This window comes from Megascapheus bottae, chromosome 14, assembly GCF_031878675.1.
Source record: "Megascapheus bottae isolate mThoBot1 chromosome 14, mThoBot2.hap1, whole genome shotgun sequence".
Taxonomy (NCBI): Eukaryota; Metazoa; Chordata; class Mammalia; order Rodentia; family Geomyidae; genus Megascapheus; species Megascapheus bottae.
The window spans coordinates 58697902-58721836 of record NC_143522.1 but is presented as its reverse complement, the minus strand read 5'-3'; the positions used below and the strand labels follow the sequence as shown (position 1 = coordinate 58721836).

Sequence of the window (23935 nt, the reverse complement as noted above, 5' to 3'; positions counted from 1 at the left end):
TGTGTCTCAGAGTACATTGCTATGTTGACTTGCAATACTTACTCAGTTTTGACTTTTATTTTTGTGTGTTTGTGCTGGTAGTGGGACTGGAACTCAAGGCCTGGGCTCTGTCACTATGCTTTTTCATTTAAGGCTGATGCTCTATGACTGGAGCCATACTTTCATTTCCAGTATTTTTGGCTAGTTAGTTGGAGATAAATGTCTTATGAACTTTCTTACCCAGGCTAACTTCAAGTCATGATTCTCAAATCTCAACTTCCTGAATAGCTAGGATTACAGGTGTGAGTCACAGGCACCTGGCTGAATTTTTGATGTTTAGGCTTCTTCTAAAGTCTGTTGATTATGCAAATGAACCCTGCTATATTTTTTAGCCAATGACACCTATAATATCAACTAATAATATTTAATGTGCAAGGAATTTAGTGCATTTAGTGCATCATTGCCCTAAGACAAGGATTTCTTGTAAGCCTCCTTTCTTGACCTTTAAAAATAAAACCTTGTTTTGTTTATATGTGAATATGTGGGAGCCCTGGAATTTCCCAGAACTTTCTGTGGCTCTTTCAGTCATCCATTATCTTTCACCTTGCCTTCAACTTTATTCTAGGAATCCCTTTCATATTTACTGTATGTTGTCTTTTAAATTTACCATACAACTATTGAAATTTCATTTCTTTTAGTAACCAGCTAGGTAGGGGGAAAAATCAACTGTGATTGTAATTTTAATGAAGCAGAATTTACATTGTTTCTAGGCTGTCTGCCAATTTGCTATTTAGGAAAGTTAACCCAGATGCAGATTAATCAGCCTTTTTTTTAACACCAAAATTTTCTTGTCAAGATCAGATGAAGGGTAATAATGCACCCTTAGCAATTTTGTGCCCCATATTGGAGTCTTCCCCTGATTTCCATGAACAAGAGCTGGCCCATGTTTCCCAGATACTTTAAAAGTCAGCTGGCCATGATCTAACCCTCTCCCCTCAACACACACACACACACACACACACACACACACACACACACACTCCACGCTCACACAGCTTTTCCTTCTGATCTGTTTCCATTGGCTTTGGTAAAGCCATCAGTGGCTAAGGTACAGTCTCCTCACCAAAACAGCTGGCAAAGAAAAGGCTGACTACATTGTTATAAATCTTCCATAAAATTGTCTTGCCAGGCACTGGTGGCTCACACCTGTAACCCTAGCTAGTCAGGAAGCTGAGATCTGAGAATCACAATTCAAAATCAACTCAAGCAGGAAAGTCTGCAACCTCCACCAAAAAGCCAGCAATGGAACTATGGTTCACGTGGTAGAGCACTAACTGTGAGTAAAAAAGCTGAGGGACAACCATCAGGCCTCTGAATTCCAGCCACAGAACCTCCTTTCCTTTGATACTTCCAGCCCCTCCACACTCATGTTTCTTGATGAATGTAATTGAATCCGGCACTCACAGAGCATTGCAACTTACGTTTCACAACTTATATAGCTGGCTTGTGTTGCTATCACATTTCTTTCTCTCATATTTCTCTTAGCTAAAGTGTGTGTGCATGCACAGGCATGTACAAGCATACACCATATACAAATATAAGATGTCTATAGAAAGATAGTAAGGTTATGAGGACTTTCTAAATGTTCACCTAGAGGTAAGATCTACTGTGTGATGCAAAATCACAAATAGAACTCACTCAGCTAAAAATCTGTTGGTATTTGTTATTTGAAATTTGATAGGGAAGGGGGGAAAACCAATATGGGTGGGGGGTGTGGGGGGAGGGTAATGGGTACCAAGACATGTGAAAGGGTATCAATGTATGTGAATTAATGCACCTTCCATCTGGCAAATATCATGTAACCCTTTTACTAATTACAATAAAAAAAAGAAAACTACAAAAAAAATAAAAATCTGTTGGTTATTTCCCCATGAAAAAAGAAAGAACAAAAGGAAGGAAGGAAGGAAGGAAGGGAGGGAGGGAGGGAGGGAGGGAGGGAGGGAGGGAGGGGGGGAGGAAGAAAGAAAGAAAGAAAAGAAGGAAAAGCCAGGCACCACTGGTTCATGCCTGTAATTCTAGCTACTCAGGAGGCCAAGATCTGAGTACTGCCTGGATCCAGCCTGAGCAGGAAAGTCTGAAACTTTTATCTCGAATTAACCATCAAGATAACCAGAGTAGAACTGTGGTTCAGCATGGTAGAGTTCTAGCCTTTAGCAAAAGAGTTTAAGGACATACCCAGATCTGAATTCAAACCCCAAGACCCACAAAAATAAATGAATAAATAAGAGTAAAGAAAATTTAAGGATCCAGAGGGCAGGACACATTCCATGGTCTCTTGTTTGAACTCTTGTCCCTCCAGTTCCTTTATCTCTCTTCCATTATAAAACAATTCTGTCATGTGAATATCCTGGAAATGTATGCCTCCTATGTCTGTCCTTTCATTCTCCTGCTCTCTTCTGCATGCAGGACACTCATCTCTTCAACTGTGCTTGTCATGCTCAATCAGCTGCAATGGTATTGTGGAGAAAGAGACATGGAAAAGGACTAAGCCAGGTACATTTATTTCTGTTCTCCCTGCAATCAGCTTCACAAATCCAGCTCTGCAAGGGCCATGGCTCCCAGATATGATTTCACCTTCCATTAGCGGTGGTGATACTATTTTTACTCTTTATCCATTAGTCTTGAATAGAGTAGAGCCCATTTGAACTCTGCTTTATTTAACAATAAATATTGACTTTCACTAGTTCTCATATATCGATAGTTTTGATTTTTGAGATTTGAGTTACTTGTGGCCAACTATGGTCTGAAAGTACTGAATAGAAAATCACAGAAATAAACAGTTGATAGGTTTTAATTTGCATGCTGTTTTGAGTAGAATAATATAATCCTGGTCTATCAGGCCCCTAAAGTGCTGCATCTTCCAGTCCTTCAGTCCATTCAATAAGGATTATGCTGAGTTTCTAGAATAATCTTGAAAGTATGTATTATCACTTAATATTTTTTCTGGTATATGAATATAGAATAGTTTTCTTTTTTATTTAGTCCTTTATAAACTTCTTTGTACAATATTTCAGTTTGTAGAATATAAGTTTATACTTCTATTAATTTTATTTCTAAATATTTTATTCTTTTACTTTACTTTTTAATAAATATATTTTTAGATAAATATATCTAACAGTCTTTCCAGAGGACTGGTACATTATTTGATGTTGACTATAATCCCTAAAATTAATGGTGAAGAGTTAGAAGGAATGACTCTGATCTTATGGATGATACTGAATTTTAAAAAACTGGGGTCTGCCAAAGAACATAGGCTCAATGGTTTCCCTCATTTGTAATATTAGTACACACCTAGGACTCTCCTAGAATTGGATTACAATAGCTCAAAACCTAGATGCATAAGACCATAGAGGATGAGGCTAAATGAAAGGATCTCCAGTATAAAGAAACAAAAGTTTTATTTTATGTGATTGTTGTTCTTAATGTACTGACTTATTTCTCTTCTCTTTTGTTGCCCTTTGGTTAATCTCTTATTGCTACAATATCTGACTTTGTTACCTAGTATATTGTATATACATTTATTTGTTTATTTGAAATAGGAAAGGAAAGGGGGAAAAACAGATGATTGGGAGGGGGTAGGGGTTGGGAAATGGGGACAAAAACATGAAAAGGGATATCAATGAGTGAGAAGTAATGCACCTTCTATCTGCCGAATAAAACTGAAACTCCTCTATACATTACAATAAAAAAACTGCGATCTGAAATAATGCTTTGTAACTATTTTAAATGCCCATTTCCCTTTTCTTTGTTTATTACTAAGTGGAAATGTTAAGCTTCACTTATTATCGCCACATTGCATTCACCAATAATCACTACACATGCTATTCACCAAAGGCTGTCATGGACTCTGTGTTTTCTTTGCCTAAGTTTAATATCCATCATAATGCATCAAATTCGAAGTGTTATGTTAATTTCACAGGTGGGAAAGCGATACGCAGATGTAAATGAATCACTCAACATAATACCACCGATAAGAGGAAAAGCAAGAATTCAATTTAAGGTAGTGTTTCTTTTATCACACTGAATTACTTTGCCCAAAAAGAAAAGCCAAGGAAAAACAGCTTTGTGCATAGAATGAGAGTCTGTTATGGTATTTTGGAGAACTTCAAGTAGCAAAAACTGACCTTAATCAAAGGAACTTAAAACTTCCTGTGAGGGAAGGGCGATGTGTCCCCAAGCATGAACAGTAACAAGAAAAAATGGCAGTTCAGCCTATGAGCTGCACAGATATGCCAGGGTGTTGTGCATTGTACAGGTAATTTCTCGTGATGGTAATAAGGAATGTTTTCTTTGAAGAAATGTGTTCAGCAAAGTTGTTTGATTTAGAGAAAGAAAAATGAATGATTGAATACATTATCAAAAACTAAATAGCCCAGCCAGCAGCGGCTCATGCTTGTAATCTTAGCTCCTCAGGAGGCTGAGATCTGAGGATCCCGGTTCAAAACAGCTCTGGAAGGATAGTCCATGAGACTCTACCTCCAATTAACCAACAAAAAGCTAGAAGTGGAGCTGTGGTTCAAGTGGCAGAGAACTAGCCTTAAGCAAATAAATAAATAGGCAAGCTAAGGGAGAGCACACAGGCCCTGAGTCCAAGCCCCAGGACTAGACCACCAACAATGAAAACAGAAAACCTAAGCAAACATAGCCATAAAGTTCAACAATCTCTTAGTTAAAGAGAATAAAATATTCAGAAATAAAAATAATATAAATAATTAATTCTACAAACTAAAATATTATATAAAGATGTTTTAAAAGGCCTAAGTTTTTTTTAAAAAAGACAACCATTATATATTCATATACGGGAAGAAAATATTAAGTGGGACAGTGCCCAGGCCCAGAGTTCAAGCCCCATGACTGACATTTCAAAAAAAAAAAGAGGGGCCTGGAGTTTGGCCTAGTGGTAGAGTGCTTGCCTAGCATGCACGAAGACCCGGGTTCGATTCCTCGGCACCACATACATAGGAAAAAGCCGAAGTGGTGCTGAGGCTCAAGTGGTAGAGCTCTAGCCTTGAGAAATCCCAAGTACAGAGCTCAGTCCCTGAGCTCAAGCCCCCGCCAAAAAAAAGAGCTGGTGTGGTGGCTCACGCCTGTAATCCTAGCTACTCAGGAGGCTGAGATCTGCGGATCATAGTTCAAAGCCAGCCCGGTTAGTAAAGTCCGTGAGACTCATATCTCCAATTAATCACTAGAAGTACTCTCTAGAGTAGTAGCCAGTACCACCTCCAAGGAACACTGAAGCCAGGTGAGACAGCGTAGGCACACTGTACTGGAATGAAGGGACAGGCCCTGTGGTGATGCTACATAGCGGAGCCCTGAGAGGGCTTCCTGGGCTCATCTTCAGACCATCTGTTCTCCCAGATCTCTGTGCCTATAAAGAGAAATGAAGCACTGAAGATCGCTAGAAGGCTTTGGTTACCCCATTATCTCCATGAGGACCATCTGGCTTTCTTTTTCTATGTATACTCGTTTCTTCATTTAAAAATCACTTTGCTATGACCTTGTTTTTAATTTTTTTATTTATTTGCTTTTAAAAACGCCTTTTCTCCTTTCTGTCATGAGGTCAAGGTAAGAATCCTTTAGATCTTTCAGTTACCTTTCTCTTTTAATGATGAATTTCATCATCAAAATCTGTCTCCTACAGGTTCCCTACATGCAAGCAAGAGCTAGCACATCCCTGAATGCTATACTTATTTTAGCTTGGCCTTTCCCAAAGGCATTGAGAATGGACTTTCCTGTCCACCTTTGTACCAACATTTTGATCATTTGTCATTCAAGTAATCTTGAAATAATGTCCCACTCTTTACAACTGTCTTCTTAGACCTCATCAGAATTACCGTAGGTGCCTTAATTACAGGGATCTTAGTTTTTTTCTAGCCTACTTTTGCATATTCAGTCATCCTCTACTGAGTCTCAATGCCTTTTTCTTTCTCTTTTTTTTTTTTTTTGACATTTTCAGGCATTTGTTTTGGCCTTACTGCTGTTACTTATTTTGTATCTTAGTCCATGTTTTATTGTAAAAACAAGATGATGGAGACGGGGAAATCTATCATTAACAGAATTTATTGGCTTATTATTTGGAAGGCAGAAAGTCTCATATCAAGGTAACAATATCAGAGAAAGGTTTTGTCATAACTTGGCAAAGGAGCAGAGAGAGACAGGGAGAGAGCAAAAGAGGGCAAATTTCTCCTGCACTACCTCATCAAACAAACATGATTTTAACTTTTATTTTCATAAAATATGAGGAAAGAGAAATGACTTCAAGATGACACTCATATTTAGAAGGGGAATGGGTTTTAAAAAGCAGAAATATTCTCAGCCTACTTCGGTGATAGAAAAAGAAGTACTTTCAAGAAAAGAAACAAATGGTGTGATTAAATGAACAATTCATAAAATAATTTGAATGGATAGAAGGAAGTCAGATATTACTTGTCCCACAATTCAGAATGACTACGTATTTTGAGGAACTTTCAGGCTTAGGCCCCAAAGGGGTCAATTTTTGAAATGTTTCATCTCTTAACATTGCTGCATTGGCAGAAAAATTTCCATACGAATCTTGAAAGTAGACTCTCAAATCATGTCACTTGCTGCTGATTATATTTTTGCATGAGTTCCACTGAGCTCCATTATTTAAACTAGTCATTTGTAAAAGAATTATTTCATTTGGCAGTACTAAGGTTTGAACTCACAGCTTTGCTAATGAGACACTGAACTACCTGAGCCATACCCTCAGTTCATTTTTTCCCCAATTGAGTCATTTCTTTTTCAGATAAGCTCTGGTTTTGCCTGAGGACAGTTTTGGCTTCAGTCCTTCTCACTATAGTCTCTCACAGACTTACAGACATGTACACTCCTGACTTCTAGGTATTAACTGAGATGAGGTCTTGTTAAAAGTTTGTCCCATTTGGCTTCGGTCAGTGAGCCTCTCAAACTTTGTCTGCAAAGTTATTGGGCTTGCAGGTATATACCACTGAACCCAACCAAGACATTTGAAAGCATATGCCTTTTGTTTTTACATAGTAATTATAGGAAGATGTTGGTATTTAGAGTAAAAGATTAGGCAGAGATATTAGACATGTCTTTTGTTGTCTGTGTCAGCTTTACGTGATAGAGAACATAATGCGTAACTTTTAAATATCCCATCAACATTCGTGTAAGAGAAAAACAACTTTCAATTATTTGTAAAACAAAGTTCCTTTCTAAAAGTTTGCCATGTGCAAAGATAAAAAGGGAAAACTTAAGCTTCTTTTTTTTTTACTACACTGAGAATTAAATACTACAAAGTCGGTAGAGATTTACAAAATATAGAAATTTCATTAATGCTTATTAACAAAAGCTAATCCTTATATTTTATATTCTTGTCATTGTGTGTATTTAAATTTTTTTCTGCATAAAGTGTCAACACATCTGGAATATAAAAGTTGCAGATTCTATGGCCATGCAAAATGAGACTAAGGAAAATGAACACTAGGATAACCCTAAATGCAAGAAAACCTTAGAAAAACATCATTCATGTCCTGAAGACCAACAACTGCCAACCAGACTGATATAGCCAGCAAAACTAGCATTTACATTTGAGGGAGGAACAAGAATATTTCACTCCAAAGAGAAACTATATGAATGCATTCACACTCAACCAGCATTACAAAAAATATTAGATAATCAAGAACAAATTGCAGAACAGCAAGAACCCCCATCAAGAAACACCCCCATCAAGAAACAATTACCTATAAATCACTAAACACAAAAGGGGAAAAAAGCAAGTGAAAGAAACTTTGAAGTAAAAATAAATAATGACAATGGACACTGACCACTTCTCCGTAGCTTCCCTAAATGTGAACAGGCTGAACAATCCAATCAAAAGACACAGAGCAGCAGACTGGATTAAGAAACAAGACCCGTCCATATGTGGCCTCAAAGAGACCCACCTCACTGCCAAAGACAGAAACAAATTCCAAGTGAAAGGATGGAAACAAATTTTCCACTCTAATGCACCACGCAAAAAAGCAGGAGTAGCAATCTTAATCTCTGACAAAATTAATTTCTCAGTAAAATCAGTACATAAAGATAAAGACGGACACTACATATTAGTAAAGGGTACAATCCATACTCTCAATATTACAGTTATAAACATTTACTCCCCCAACACAGGAACACCCAAATATGTCAAACAAACTCTCTTAGAATTACAGAACAAGATAGACTCAAACACAATCATAGTGGGAGATTTCAATACACCACTCTCACCAAATGACAGGTCAACTCTACAAATTTAAGCAAAGACACCATCGACTTAAATGACACCCTAGCCCAGCTGGGCTCACAGAGTCTTCCATCCATCAGCAAAACTTTTTACATTTTTCTCAGAAGCATATGGAACACACTCCAAAATGGATCAAACAGTAGTTCATACAGAAAACTTAGGCAGATACAAGAGGACTGATATAATCGCATGCATTCTATCTGATCACAGTGGAGTCAGACTAGTTCTGAACAATGCAGTAAAAGTGAAAAAAACATTCAAATTCTTGGAAGCTGAACAACACAATTCTGAATAACTCCTGGGTTACAGATCAGATCAAAGAAGAAATTCAAAACTTTCTTGAATGTAATGATAATCAAGAGACATCACAAAGGAACTTATGGGACACAGGAAAGGCAGTTCTAAAGAGGAAATTTATCACACTAGGAGTGCATATTAAAAAGATAGAAGAAGAGCATGCAAATAACCTAAAAAAGAAATTGAAACACCTAGAGGAGCAAGAAAAAGTTAATTCTAAAACAACTAGAAGGACAGAAATAATAAAAATAAAATCAGAAATATCAGAGATTGAAATAAGGTCCACTATACACAAAATTAATAAATTAAAAAGTTGATTCTTTGAGTCAACAAAATAGGCAGACCCCTGGCAAGATTAATAAAAAAAAGGAGAAGGGAGACTCAAATACACAAGATTAGAGACCCCACGGGAACAATCACAACTGATATCCAAGAAATTTAGTCCATTATGAATAAGTGCTACTAGGGCGTATATTCAAAGAAACAAGAAAATCTAGTAGAAATGGATGATTTCTTAAATAAATATAGGCTACTCATATTGAACAATGAAGAGGTAAACAAATTGAACAAACCAATTTCATACAATGAAAAAAAATTGCAGGAACAATCAGGGAAATGCCAACCAAAAGGAGCCCAGGTCCAGATGGTTTTACTGAGGAATTCTACAAGACGTTTAAAGATGAAGTAACACCTATACTCTTGAAACTCTCCCGAGAAATAGAAGCAGAAGGAGCAATACCAAACTCATTTTATGAAGCTAATATTACTCTCATCCCCAAACCAGGGAAAGACCCAACAAAAAAAGAAAACTACAGACCTATCTCTATAATGAACACAAATGCAAATCTCCTCAATAAAATATTAGCCAACAGAATCCAGAAACAAATTTTAAAAATTATACAGTATAATCAAGTAGGCTTCATCCCACAGATGCAAGGCTGGTTTAACATTCACAAATCAATCAATGTAATACATCACATCAATAGAGCTAAGGAAAAGAATCATATTATAATTTCTCTGGACATGGAGAAGGCATTTGATAAAATACAACATCCATTCATGTTGAAAGTGCTAGAAAAAATAGGAATAAGAGGTACATTCCTTAAAATAAAGCCATATATGACAAACCTACAGCCAGTATTATACTAAATGTTGAAAGACTGGAACCATTTACCTTAAAATCTGGAACTAGACAGGGATGCCCACTCTCTCCCCTTCTCTTCAATCTAGTGCTGGAACCCTTAGCCAGAAAAGGACATCAAAGGGATCCACATAGGGAAAGAAGAAATCAAACTATCCCTATTTGCAGATGACATGATCTTTTACTTGAGTGATCCGATAAGCTCCACTCCCAAACTTCTAGAATTCATAAACTACTTTAGCAAAGTGGCAGGATACAAAATTAACCTTCAGAAGTCAGTAGGCTTCTTGTACACCAACAATACACAAAGAGAAGGCCAAATCAAGAAAATTATTTCACTTGCATTAGCCCCCAAAAGAATAAAATACTTAGGAATTAACTTAACCAAAGATGTAAAGGAATTACTTAATGAAAACTATAAAAGCCTAACAAAAGAAATTAAAGAGGACACTAGGAAATGGAAAGACATCCCATGCTCAAGGCTAGGGAGAACCAACATAGTGAAAATTGCTATACTGCCAAAATTGATATACAAATTCAATGCAATGCCCATCAAAATCCCAAAGACATTCTTTACTGAAATAGAAGATACAATCCAAAGGTTCATATGGAACAAGAAAAGACCTAGAATAGCCAAAACAATTCTAGGCAAAAAGAGCAATGCTGGTGGTATTACAATACCAGACTTCACACTCTACTATAGAGCCATAATAACAACGACAGCATGATAATGGCACAAAAATAGACCAGAAGATCAATGGAACAGAATAGAAGATCCAGAAGTAGAACCACATACCTATAGTCAACTTGTGTTTGACAAAGCAGCCAAAGATACACAGTGAAACAAACACAGCCTATTCAATTACTGGTCCTGGCAAAACTGGGCAGCCACATGCAAAAAACTAAAAATTAACCTTAGCCTTTTGCCATGCACAAGCATTAACTCAAAGTGGATCAAAGGCCTCAATGTCAGACTGGAAACTGTGAAACTGCTACATGATAGAGTAGGAGAGACACTGGAACTCATAGGTACAGGCAAAAGATTCCTGAACAGAATCCCAGGGTCACAACAGATTGGAGAGAGATTTGATAAATGGGATTACCTAAAAATAAAAAGTTTCTGTACAGATAAAAACATAGCCACAAAAGTAGAGAGACAGCCAACCAACTGGGAAAAGATATTTACCAATAATACATCTGACAAATGCTTAATATCCAGTATCTACAGAGAACTCAAGAAACCACTCCCCCCCCCCCCCCCCGGCCGCAAACCCAACAAACCATTCACTAAATGGGCAAGGGAACTAAAGAGAGAATTATCGGGCCAGGAGTTTGGCCTAGTGGTTAAAGTGCTTGCCTAGCATGCATGAAGACCCGGGTTCGATTCCTTGGTACCACATATATAGAAAAAAAAGCCGGAAGTGGTGCTGAGGCTCAAGTGGTAGAGTTCTAGCCTTGAGAAAGTCCAAGGACAGTGCTCAGGCCCTGAGCTCAAGCCCAGGACTGGCAAAAAAAAAGAGAGAGAATTATCAAAAGAAGAGGTTAAAATGGCAGAAAATGTTCATCATCCATGGTCATAAAGGAAATGCATATAAAAACAACCCTAAGATACCACCTTACCCCAACAAGAATGGCCAAGATTTTGAACTCAGACAATGACAGATGCTGGCGGGTTGTGGAGAAAAAGGAACACTACTGCACTGCTGGTGGGATTGTAAACTAGTTCAGCCACTCTGGAAAACAGTGTGGAGGTTTCTTAAAGAACTGAAAATTGACCTACCATATCACTTCTGGACATCTACCCTGAACATCATAACCCAAGACACCTGCTCAGCTATGTTTATCTCTGCAGTATTCACAATAAGCAGACGATGGAAACAATCTAGATGCCCTACTGCAGATGAATGGGTACAGAAAATGTGGTATATATATATATATGTATATATACATATATATATGCACAATGGAATTCTACATAGCCAACAGACAAGATAAAATAATGGCATTTGCAGGGGAGTGGATGAATCTAGAGTGAATCATGTTTGAGACAAGTCAAGACCAAAGGAACAAAAGGTGTATGGTATCCTTAATATGTGGCTATTAGATCCAAACAGTACAAGAGTAAGGACTCAAAAGTTGCATACCGATGCTATGGACATGGTACTGGAAATATAAACACAACTACATAGACATAAAAATTATGACTCTATAGACATAATGTTTTATTACATAGATTATTATGTATCAATTACACACAAACTCTCAGCCTAATTTTGATTATGTTCTAAAATCTAAGTGCCAGTGATTTTATATAGAGCTTCTCTTCTTGAATACCTGTTTGTTAATCACGTCATTTGAAATATGATGTAAAAATCAATGTTAATAAATTCTTTAATTAAAAAAATAAATAAATAAACTCCTGGAATGTAAAAAAAAGTTGCAGATTCTATGGCCATGCAAAATGAGACTAAGCGAAATGAACTCTAGGATATGTGATTATTGTTCTTAATGTACAATGTGAAGTTATTTCTTTTCTTTTTTCCCCTTATGGTTTATCTCATGTTGTTACTGTATCTGACTTTGTTACCTGGGATATTGTACATACATTTGTTTATTTGAAATAGAGAAGGGAATGGGAAAAAAGATGATTGGGAAGGGGTGAAGGGTGGGAAATGGGGACAAAAACATGAGAAGTAATGCACCTACTACCTGATGAATATAACTGTAACCTCACTCTATGTATTACCCTGACAATAAAATACAATTAAATTTTTTTAAGTTGTAGATTTCTGATTTATGTGGGGTTATCTGGTTTTCCTGATATTGCATAGGTTCTGTCAGTGTCTCAAAACAATGGCAGACAGTGAAACTGCTTCTTTCTATAACAGATCCTGGATCCCCTGGAGCTTTTCAAAGGATGTGATCTCCTGGGTCTTTCTAAGTGCCAGAAGCTGATTGTGAGCCTCAATATGTGGAAGAGTTTCAAGGCAGGAGATATGTTTTCAGAGATACTTTGTCACTATCCCGTCATAACATTGGGAATTATTTTGACACTGCACTTATAAATAAGGCCTAGCTCATGTGTGCTAATATCATACTTCATCATTTTCTGTTTCCAAAGTCTGTAATTTGCCTTGGCGTGTTATCTTATTTCAATTAAAATCACTTCCCCACTTTTTCTTATAGACAAATAAGTCTAGTTTATTAGGACTTCGTTTTATGTAGCGATAACCTAAATGTCCACTCTTTCATCTCTCTGAATTCGCTATATTAAAGAATTTCTGATCTTCAGACTTTTTAAATCTAATGTAGGTCCTGTCATCTCTAGATGTCATGCAGTCTTCTTGGACAGCCTTCATTTTTTTGTACGCTAAAATACTGTATTGGAAATCATTGTTTTGCAGTTCAGGTAGCAGATCTGAGCTGAGTCGGGAGTAGATTACATTTATCTTCACTGCTTTCAGTTAATGAAATAAAGTACATATATTCTTGTACTGTGTACAAGTTTTCATTATCTCCCACTTTAGAACCCAGAGCAGCCTCTTAGGTCCAGCTTGGCTTAGCAGTCAGGAGGGCAGACCTACCCCCCTGCCCCCAATTTATCTGTTTAACCATTTGATGTTGTGTTCACAACAGCAAGCTGGTGCCTTCAAACACGGATATGCAATAGTTACAGAGCCAATCTATTAGCCTTTGGTTTTGTTCTTCAGTTTCAGATGAGTTATTTCCACAACTTTAGATATTTCAATGCTGTCTCCTTGCTGTTTTCACCTTCTGTTCCTCTTTCTTTCAACTTTTCCTTCCACATAAGCCAGGGTGATGAGATCATGTAACCTTCCTGCTCAGAGGCCTGTAATATATAAAATACACCTTGGTAGCCCAAATTCCCACCTCCTGAAATGAAATACAACTTCATTAACTTTTTAGTCAGGATTTCCTCAAATCATCTTCTTCAACAGCTTGTCAACAGTGTTTGCTCATGGACCACAGCTCCCTAATTCATTCATAATTCTGTACTCTCCTCTGTGGGATAATAGGTGGGGTGCCCAGCCACACAAGATACTACAGCTCATTCATACTAGCTGGTCCGAACACTTCTTACCCTGTCTCTCTTGTTTTTTCACATGAAATCTTGGTAAAGTTTCTTGCTCGCATTGTTCTCCACATTACTTTGTCTACTCATGAATTCTTTGCTTCCCTTTGTGGCTCTAGTCTTCCTCCTCTGAGAACTGTAAAGAGTGATTTTTTCCCCAAAATTGATAGTAACTTCTGATATGCTGACTTCATTGACTGTATACATGGTAATAATGTTAGCTGGCTTGCTTCTGCCCAAATTCTGTGTTTTAATATTTCCAGTACCTATTAAAATTCAGTTTGAGGACAGTGAATCTGGCTAACATTTATAAAGCAAACAGTCAATAACTGGCACACAGGTAACCTTATTTAGCATTAGCTACTAAGGGACATGATAATGTATAAAGCATCTTTGTGTTCTTCCCAAATGTCTTGTACCTAGTTCTGAGAGGTGGGGGAGGAAGAGGCAGAGGGAAAAGGTGAAGGAGAGGGAGAGGGAGAGGGAGAGAGGAGATTGAGCTACATATGCTGGTACTGATACTAAAAATCAAGGTCTTAAAATCTTAGCTTTTTGCTCAAAGCTGATGTTCTACCACATTAGCCACTGTTTGACTTCCAGGATTTTGCTGCTTAAATTTAATAAGAATTTCTTAGATCTGTTTTCCCAAAATGGCACTGAATTAGGATCCTCAGATCTCCACCTGTTGAGTAGCTAAAATTAACAGCTGTGAGACACTAGTGCCCAACTTTGTACTTAGCTCTTCACATTTGCTGGATTGAAAAATAGAATAATAGCAAGGAAAGCAAGACAATTACAGAGCAAAATAAATAGCACTGATAATTCGAAAGGAGGATTCAGAAAGAAAAAGCAATGGAGCTGAATAAAGGTAAAGTTGGAGAAGGAGATGGAAATAAAGAGTTCAGAGAATGCAGTGTTACAGAGTCTGAGAGCATGGCCTAGTGGTAGAGTGCTTGCTAATATGCATGAAGCTCTGGGTTTGATTCCTTGGTACCACATACACAGAAAAAGCCAGAAGTGGTGCTGTGGCTCAAGTGGTAGAGCTTTAGCCTTGAGAAAGCCCAAGGACAGTGCTTAGGCCCTGAGTCCAAGCCCCAAGATTGGCAAAAGAAAAAAAAGAATGTAATGATGCAAGGGATGTGGACTATAAGAAAGTATTCAAAAGAAGAAGGGACGAGAGAAATCCAATGGAAGTTTTCGTGATCATTATATGTCTTCCATTTTGTGTGTTTAGGTATGACACAGAACCACCCACACACCAATATTGGTACAGAAGAACTATGATGAGGAGAACTTCACAGTGGATATGCTTGAAAGAAAAAAATCTGTGCAAAATAATTCCATTTTCACTACATGAATTTTCGCTTATGAAAAAAAAAACAGGACTTGCAGAAACTATGAATGTAATGAGGATTGACACTGTCATTTCTACAGCAGAATGGTAGTTTGTCACAGTGGAGAAAATAAATATAAGTGGCAAAGTTCCATGTCAGTAATCTATTCAGTATCCTTTGCTAATACTACCTCTGGCCAAAAATTTGCTAGGCTACATAAGGGGAAAATGATGAAATTTTACCTGTAAGAAACACCTGTCATGAAGGGGAAAGAACACCTGAGAAACTTCTAGTAAAAAATGCAAAAAAATGGTTTTGTATGAAAATATCACATCTTTCTTACCAGCAGTGAGAATCTTTTTCTCACCCTTCCAAAAGAAAAGGCAGAGCTGAACTCCACCAAACATCCTCATTAGAAATAAAAAAAAAGACACAAAAGTCTCCATAAGCCTAGAAACAGCATGTTTTATTTTTAATTTTTTAGGAAATATGACAAATGGAAAAACAGAACAGATGTTATGTCTCCAAACAACATCATCTTTGACACATCTTGTAGTCTGTGAAACCTGCTCTATTTTATTTCTAACTCTTTATATCATAAAGGAAGAAAAACCAAAATGTTTGGTTTTCATGCCCCATCGGGTTGTTAGTTAATCCTTAGTCTTTTTTTCTACCATACCACAAGCAAATCTTTGCTTTTAGCCTTCCTCAATCTATAATCAAAGGGTCGTTTAAGTGCAGTTATTCATTTTATTTAATTTAACTCTGTAGCATAATTATTATTTACAGACTGTGAAGAAATACCTAAAGAAAACTATGCCACCACTAAGAGTATTATGGGGCGGTGTAAATGTATTATTTTGTCACCTCTGCAACCCTTTAGGCAAAATTACTGTTTATTTCCAAAAATAAATTTATGAATCACAAAAAGAAAATGTACACAGAAAATCAGAGTCCTCTACCTGGCACAACAAATCAGTTCTACAGTCAACAGCTTTGTTCTTTATTTATTAAGATCTAACTTAGAATGATGAAATTATTAGACGAAGCAACGAGTTTCCATCAATCTGTCTCAGTTTTATAAAACCCAGTTTTACTCTGTCAGCCTTGTCAATGCTACTGAATATTAATGGGAATAAAGCTAATTGCTAGGTGGAAAAAGGTCTTCCACAGAGTGAAAAGGAAGTACCTTGCTGAAATCTGTCATTTTTGACAAGCCATAATTTATTTCTTCTTAGTGATATGTACCGACAGGTTTCAAACCTCATTCTTTTCCACAAATTCTAATTATTTGCATTTGGGCTGTTGCTAGATCCTAAGCCTCTGACCATTTTCATCATTCTCAGGTAAATTATTTCATATAAAAATGGCTATACTTTCAAGCAGAAGGAATGTCGCCTAGAGTACAGTGAAACAAGTATTTCCTTACAGCATCCAGAAGATATACAAGTGTGTTGATTGTATCTCAGTAGCCAAAGAAAGGAAAGCAATGATTTTTCAGAGTAAAAGGATTATATGAGAACCCAATGAGTTGCTAGTATATCTACATGCTTGTTAAACAATTTTATTCAAAGAAAATGAATAATGAATAATCACTTATGGTTCATCCTGATTAGATTGTCACGTGATTGGAAACACAGCATCTAGTTGTGTTGAGAATTTTAAGAAGTTTTTATACAATTTAAGCCCTTATCAACTGAAAATAACACAATAGAGTTTTATTTAAAATCAGTTGCCAATCAAATGTTCTTCATTTGGTAGTTGCATTTAGGAAAGACATTAACCCTGAAAGTAAGCAGTGAACAGTTGGTAAGATTCTAAAGGCTAAGTTAAAGTAAGATAGCGAGATTAAAGTATATTAGTTATTTTCTTGGTTTCTTTTCATATACCCTCTAGTTGCTTTTTAAAAATGAGACCACATAGTTGTGTTTACATTTCTATATGTCCATAACATAAGGTACCCAAATATTGAGTCCCTGCTCTTGTTCTGTTTGGATCTAATAGCCACATATTAAAGATACCATGCGCCATTTACGACTCTATAGACATAATGTTTTATTACATAAATTAATGTGTATTGTATACAGTGATTCCCTTCTTGAATACTTGTTTGTTAAACATGTCATTTGAAATATGACGTAACAATCAATGTTAATAAAATCTTTAAAAAATGAGACCACGTTTTTTGTGCAGCCTAATCTGTGAAATGTTCAGTGACATATTAGTAGTCCAAAGTTCACTGTGGTCTTTACATAAATGGTTTTTTTAAAGCACCAACAGAAAAATAATACCCTACATGTTGGATTGAAGTCCTTTTTTGTACTTTGTACAACTACTTAAGAATAATAAAAAGAAAAGAAAGGAAAAGAATATTCTGAAGAAAGAAGATTCTTAATGGGATCAAAACAATTTTATTTTTTGGCATATGATTCTGTAGCCTTGTGATTTGGGGTAATGCTTTAATAAATGACCCACCTGTCCTTACACAGTTGGTTTTAGATTCTTTCTTATATTGCACCCCTATGTAATAACATTGCAGGGGCCACTCTCTTCCCCTTGGCTGAAAGTAAGTGCCATGTGTGACTAGCCAGCAGATTGGGTGGTGGTGTTGTTGTGGTTCTTAGTCGTCCCAATTTTTCTCCACCACATCCCAGTCACAATGGGGAAAAATGAAAAGCAGCTGCTAACAGCCTCACAACAGTTCTGTAATTACTTTCCTGGGCTGGCATTATATGATTTGACAATGGCCTGGGGATGTAACAAATAAGAAAAACCTTGTCATTCAATTTAAAAGGCTTCCTGCCAGGGCACCACACTCCCTACTTCATGAGAATGACAGTACTCAACTCTGACACAGTCAGCGTGTTTAGTGCTGAGCGATGTAACTGCAGCCAGGTGGGGGCCAAGCACAAACAGCCAACTTGCTTTCCTATTGACACTGCTGTTGAATTGAAAGATGAATCCTAAGGGGGTGAGAGATTCACATCTCAGGTCTAAAATGCACCAACCTATTTATTCCAGAAAATAAATGTTAAGGCATTGGAGCAGTTTCATTAAAAGAAATGACAGTCATTTCAGAAATGGAAATCCCACCTTGCTAAAGATTTCAAATTTCTTTGGTACCTAATATATGCCCTTTTCATAATTTTGCATAATCAAGTTTCATCCTGCCCTTCCCTGAGGATAGTATTAGAAACTGACTGGATGGGTCCAAGGTGACTAGTCACAACAGTCAACCCCACATCACTGGCGATTTAGAACGAAAGGTTTTTGTGCTCATTCATCTCCCTGGTCCATACGGTATTGATTAAGGATTTACCATCCAGTGACTCCATCATGTCCCAAGTCCTTTGGATTTTCTACTGCGTCTTTTGAAGGTAGCCAAGGGATAAAAAAGAAGAAAGCAAAATCACAAGGAAAATCTAAAGAATCCACGTAGGAGGTGTAACACATTGCTTCTACCTACCTTATAATATTATGCAGAATCACTCCCATGAACCTACATGAGATATCCTTGCATCTAAGCATATCTTAGATATGTCAGAGAAAGATCTAGGAGTTCGCAAGGAAGAAGTCCTTCTCTGATGTGCTGCCTTCCACAATTAAATGAAGGCTCGCAAATCACAGCAATGAAGATACCTCATATTCATAAAATGACATGTTGAACTGAAATTTCTGAAAGACTTTTTTTAACGAAGTAACCTGTCAGAAAACATATCATTGAAGAGTTCTGAGAGGATGGCATCATCGTTTGCAGATGAGATGCTTGAAATCCATGTGATTTATATTTGCTTAGTAACCATACGATACTATTGATGAATTGGGTCTCACAAATTTTATTTGTGATCATCTTCATTTTTCCATAGTTCATGTCCTCCATTCCACTTGGCTTGCTTTCCAAACTGACATGGGCCTCTGAGGAAGAATCAGTGAAATCCCACACCTTGGTAGCTGTGAATGTGGCTGCATTTAGAAAGAGAGTTTTATGTTGTAAGATTATACTGAGTTGTAGATGAATCCCAGTGGCCACTGATGATTATGTATCAAATTCTTCATTTTTCAAATTGAACAGTCAACACTGAATTGACTGTGTCCATCAAGGCTGCCAACAATGTGGGCAGAAAGAGACTGAAGTCATTTCATATCAAGACACATGGCTTTTTGTGAGAGGAGAGAGAAAATGAGCCAGCAAAGGGACATAGTGAGATAAGAGACTGTAGAGATCTGAATGAGATCATCTCTGAGAAGCAGAATGGGAAGCAGTGTCCTAAGCACTGAGATCTGTCTTGGGTCTTGGAATTATTTTGCTTTCCATTTATGGATACTTAAAATCCTGTCTATTGAACTGTTAGGTCAAACTTTTCAAACACCTTCAAAACTTTCACAATCTTTAACATATCTTCCTATTTATAATATTTTTTAGCTGGTCCTGGGGCTTGAACTCTGGGCGTGGACCCTGTCCTTGATTATCTTTTGTGCTCCACCATTTGAGCCACAGTCACTTCTGGCTTTCTTTGATTAATTGGAGATAAGAATCTCACAGACTTTCTTGCCTGGGCTGGCTTCAAACCACAATCCTGGGATCTCAGCCTCCTTAATAGCCACCAGCACCCAGCATCCTATTTATAGTTTATAATCACTTTATGATTGTATTTGCAATACATGCATATAATGTACTTTGAACATATTTACCTCCTCATCACTTTTTCTATTTGGACCTCTCACTTTTGCACTCATGTCATTTGACATTCCTCCTCCTCTTCTTCCCCATTCACCTTCCTTCTTTTCTCCTTCTTCTCATCCTTTTCCTCCTCCTTTTATTGTATTTTTTTAAATCTAGATATTGCATATCTAGAAAGAAAACATGCTATATGTATGTTTCTGAATCTATTCAATAGAATACAATCATTTAACATCTATTTTCCTGTTTCCCCAGTCTTTCATAATTTCATTCTTTTTCATGGCTGAATAATACTAAATATTGCATATCTATCACTTCTTTTATCCATTCATTGATGTCACTGGGGTTGATTCTATAGTTTTGTTATTGTGAATAGTGCTGATATATACATAGATGTTTAGGTATGTCTACCAAATACTGAATTAATATTATTAGGAAAATATTAATAATATTGTATAATTTGAATATAACAATATATTGTAATATTAATAATATTATTATCTGCATTGTTTGGATAGACCTCTATAATTTTACTCTTGTGAGGGACTTCCATGCTGATTTGCATGATGGCTACAGTAACTTAAATTTCCATCAGCACTTTGTGATGAGTTCTTCCCAGCCTCCTCACTACTACCTACTTGCCAGAATACAGAGACTTTTGTTAGCTGCTTGCTAGCCTTTCTGCCTGAGAGGAGATGAAATATTTAGTTTTTATTTCTTTTGATGCTAAGGATGTTGAACCTGTCTCATATATTTATTACCCATTTCTGTTTCTTCTTTTGAGAATTATCTATTCAATTTATCTGTTTATTTATTGATTGGATCATTTGTTCTTTTGTTTTTTGAGCTTTTCACACATTTGTTATATTAACACATTGTGTGTTGTATAGCTGGCAAAAAAGTTCTCCTATTTTGTAGATTTCTCTTTATGGTTGGAAATCATTTCCTTTGTTGTGCAGCTTGAAATTTGATGAAATCCCATTGCTCAGTTATTTTAATTTCTTGATATACAACGATCCTATTCATAAAGTCATTTATGACTGAATGGTCAAATGTTTCTATATGTTTTCCTTAGAAATTCCAAAGTTCTGGGGTTCACATAAGATCCATATTAAATTTTTTTTAATTTAAATTTTATTGTACAGAGGGATCACAGTTAAATAAGCCAGGCAATGAAGTGTTACTCCTCCTTCATTTTTTCCTACTGTTTCCCATCCTAGCCAACCTCTTTCCCGCCCCTAAAGTTATAAAGTTCATTTCCAATGTAGTGTTTAATAAGTGTCACTGTTGAATTGTTTGTTCCACTGTTTCTATAAGCCGGGTAAAAGGGATCTTGTTCCAGTTTTCTACATTTGGGTATCCTGTTTTTCCAGAATCATTTGTTGAAGAGATTGTCTTTTCTTCAGTGTATATCAGATTGTTGTAGCTGTGTGGGCCCATTTCTAGGCCTTATGTTCTATTCCATTAGTTTAAGTGCCTGTTTGGGTGCCAGTAATATCCTGTTTTCAATACTGGAGCTCTGGAAGTGGTACTGTGGGTAGAGCACTAGTCTTGAGCTGAAGAGCTCAGGGGCAGCACCCAGGCCCAGGGTTCAAGCTCCACAACCGACCCACTCCCCCCCCAAAACGAATAAAGCTCTGCAAGACAATTTGAAATCCAGTATTCTAATACAAAGTCCAACATTGTTCTTTTTGTTCAGGGGATTGCTTTAAGTATTTGGAGTCCTTTGGGCTTCTACATTATTTTCAGATTCTTGTCTATTACTATGAAGACCATCATTGATATTCAGATGGATATATATTGAATATGTATATTTCTCTCAGTGATATAACCATTTTTACAATATTAATTCTTCTGAACCATGACTGTGAGTGGTCTTTGCATCTTCTAATGTATTCTTGAAGATCATAGAGGTGTTTCTTCTCAATAGTTAAATTTATTCCTAAGTACATTTTGAGGCTATTATGAATGAGATATTTACCTGATTTATTTCTCAGGCTTTTTGTCACTGGTGTATGGAAAGTCTACTGATTTTTTTTCTTTTTAAAATTATCTTCACGTAGTTGTACAAAGGAGTTACCACTTAAGAAAGTAGTTTAACAAGGCTTTTAGTGCGGTGGCGAGGGTTGCTAGGAGGATGGCTGGTGTGGAATCCCTGAAAGAGGTAGGGGGCGTCCGAACCCATCTACCTTAACCTGTGGTCCTCAGCTGCGCCAGCCCCTGAGGCCTTCCTGACGTCGAGGCAGGTCGGTATCCTTCTGAGAAGATGCGGCTGTTTCAGTGGCTGCTAAACAGCCCGTGCCCAAGCAGATAGTGCGCTGCTCACGCTTCTCACCATCACCACTCTCCATCAAACAGTTCTTGGACTTTGGGAGAGATAATGCATGTGAAAAAACGTCATACATGTTCCTATGAAAGAAACTTCCTGTGTGACTGGCCAATACAATGAGAGAAGTTCATCTTTTACCTGACAACTTACTGAACCGCCTTTCTGTGCGGTTGGTTCAGAGTTGGTATATGCAGAGTTTCCAACTTCTAGAATATGAGAACAAGAGCCCCGAGGACCCACACGTCTTGGATAACTTCCTACAAGTCTGGATCAATATAAGAAACAGACATAACGATGTGGTTCCTACAATGACACAAGGAGTGCTGGAATACATGGAGACGTTGGGTTTGATCCTTTCATTAGCAGCAACATCCAGTATTTCCTGGAACAATTTTACACCAACCGCATATCTTTCCGCATGCTTATTAACCAGCACACACTTCTCTTTGGCGGTGACACGAATCCAGCTCACCTTACGCACATCGGAAGTATTGATCCCACATGTAATGTGGCTGACATAGTGAAAGATGCATATGAAACTGCTAAGATGCTGTGTGAGCAGGATTACATGGTGGCTCTAGGGCTAGAAGTTGAAGAATTAAATGCCAAAGCACCAGACAAACCTATTCAAGTAGTTTATGTACCCTCCCATCTGTTTCACATGCTGTTTGAGTTGTTCAAGAGCTCAATGAGAGCAACCATTGAATTATATGAAGACAAAAAAGAGGGGTACCCACCTGTGAAAACTCTTGTTACTTTGGGTAAAGAAGACTTGTCCGTTAAGATAAGTGACCAAGGTGGTGGAGTCCCACTTTGAAAAATAGATCGCCTAACTACATGTACTCGACTACTCCTTCACCTAGCCTGGAGCCTTCAAGAGCTGCTCCCTTGGCTGGCTTCGGTTATGGTTTGCCAATGTCCCATCTGTATGCTAGATATTTTCAGGGAGGTCTGAAATTACATTCCATGGAAGGAGTGGGTACTGATGCTGTCGTTTATGTGAAGGCCCTTTTGAGTGAATCGTTTGAGTAGCTGCCAGTGTTCAATAAGTCTGCATGGCGGCATTACAAGACCACAACCGAGACCAATGATTGGAGCAATCCCAGCAGTGAACCGAGAGATGCCTCGAAATACAAGGCTAAGCAGGACAAGATCAAGACTAATAGAACTTTCTAGAAAACAGAAGGCTTTGATCTTGTCTGTGAAGAAAGATTGTCTGCTGCAGCTCAACCAGAGAACTATCTCTCACCTATTCTGAGCATTACACTATAGTTATCCCCAATGCTCGAATGTGTGTTTTCTTCATACCTTTCTGTGGAGCCCTTCCTATAATTACTCCAGCCAAATCTTCCCCTAACATAGCAACTTGAGTAATTCTTCACAGTATCTTGTTGTGGTGTGGCTGGCATCAATCAAAAAAGAGTGCAGAGTATTATCCTAGAGCTCTTAAACGCTCAAACACTTTTTTATTGTATTTAATAAAAGGGTAACATGATATTTGCCAGATAGAAGGTGCATTAATTCACATACATTGATACCCTTCCACATGTCTTGGTCCCATTACCCTCCCCCCCACCCCCCTCTTGGTTTCCCCCCCTCCTTCCCTGTCCAATTTCAAGTAACCAAATACAAATGTATCCAATATATCAGATAACAAAGTGAGATATTGTGTCAATATGAGATAACAAAGGAACAGCAAAAGAGATGAGATAACATAGCACATTAAGGACAGCAAAACACTTTTTATCCCAAAATACTGGC

General features: G+C 37.3%; 1 pseudogene; it reads left to right on the top strand.

Annotated features, from left to right (window-relative positions):
* Positions 1-22111: 22111 nt before the first annotated feature.
* Positions 22112-23350, top strand: LOC150055381 (pyruvate dehydrogenase (acetyl-transferring) kinase isozyme 3, mitochondrial pseudogene; annotated as a pseudogene).
* Positions 23351-23935: the final 585 nt, after the last annotated feature.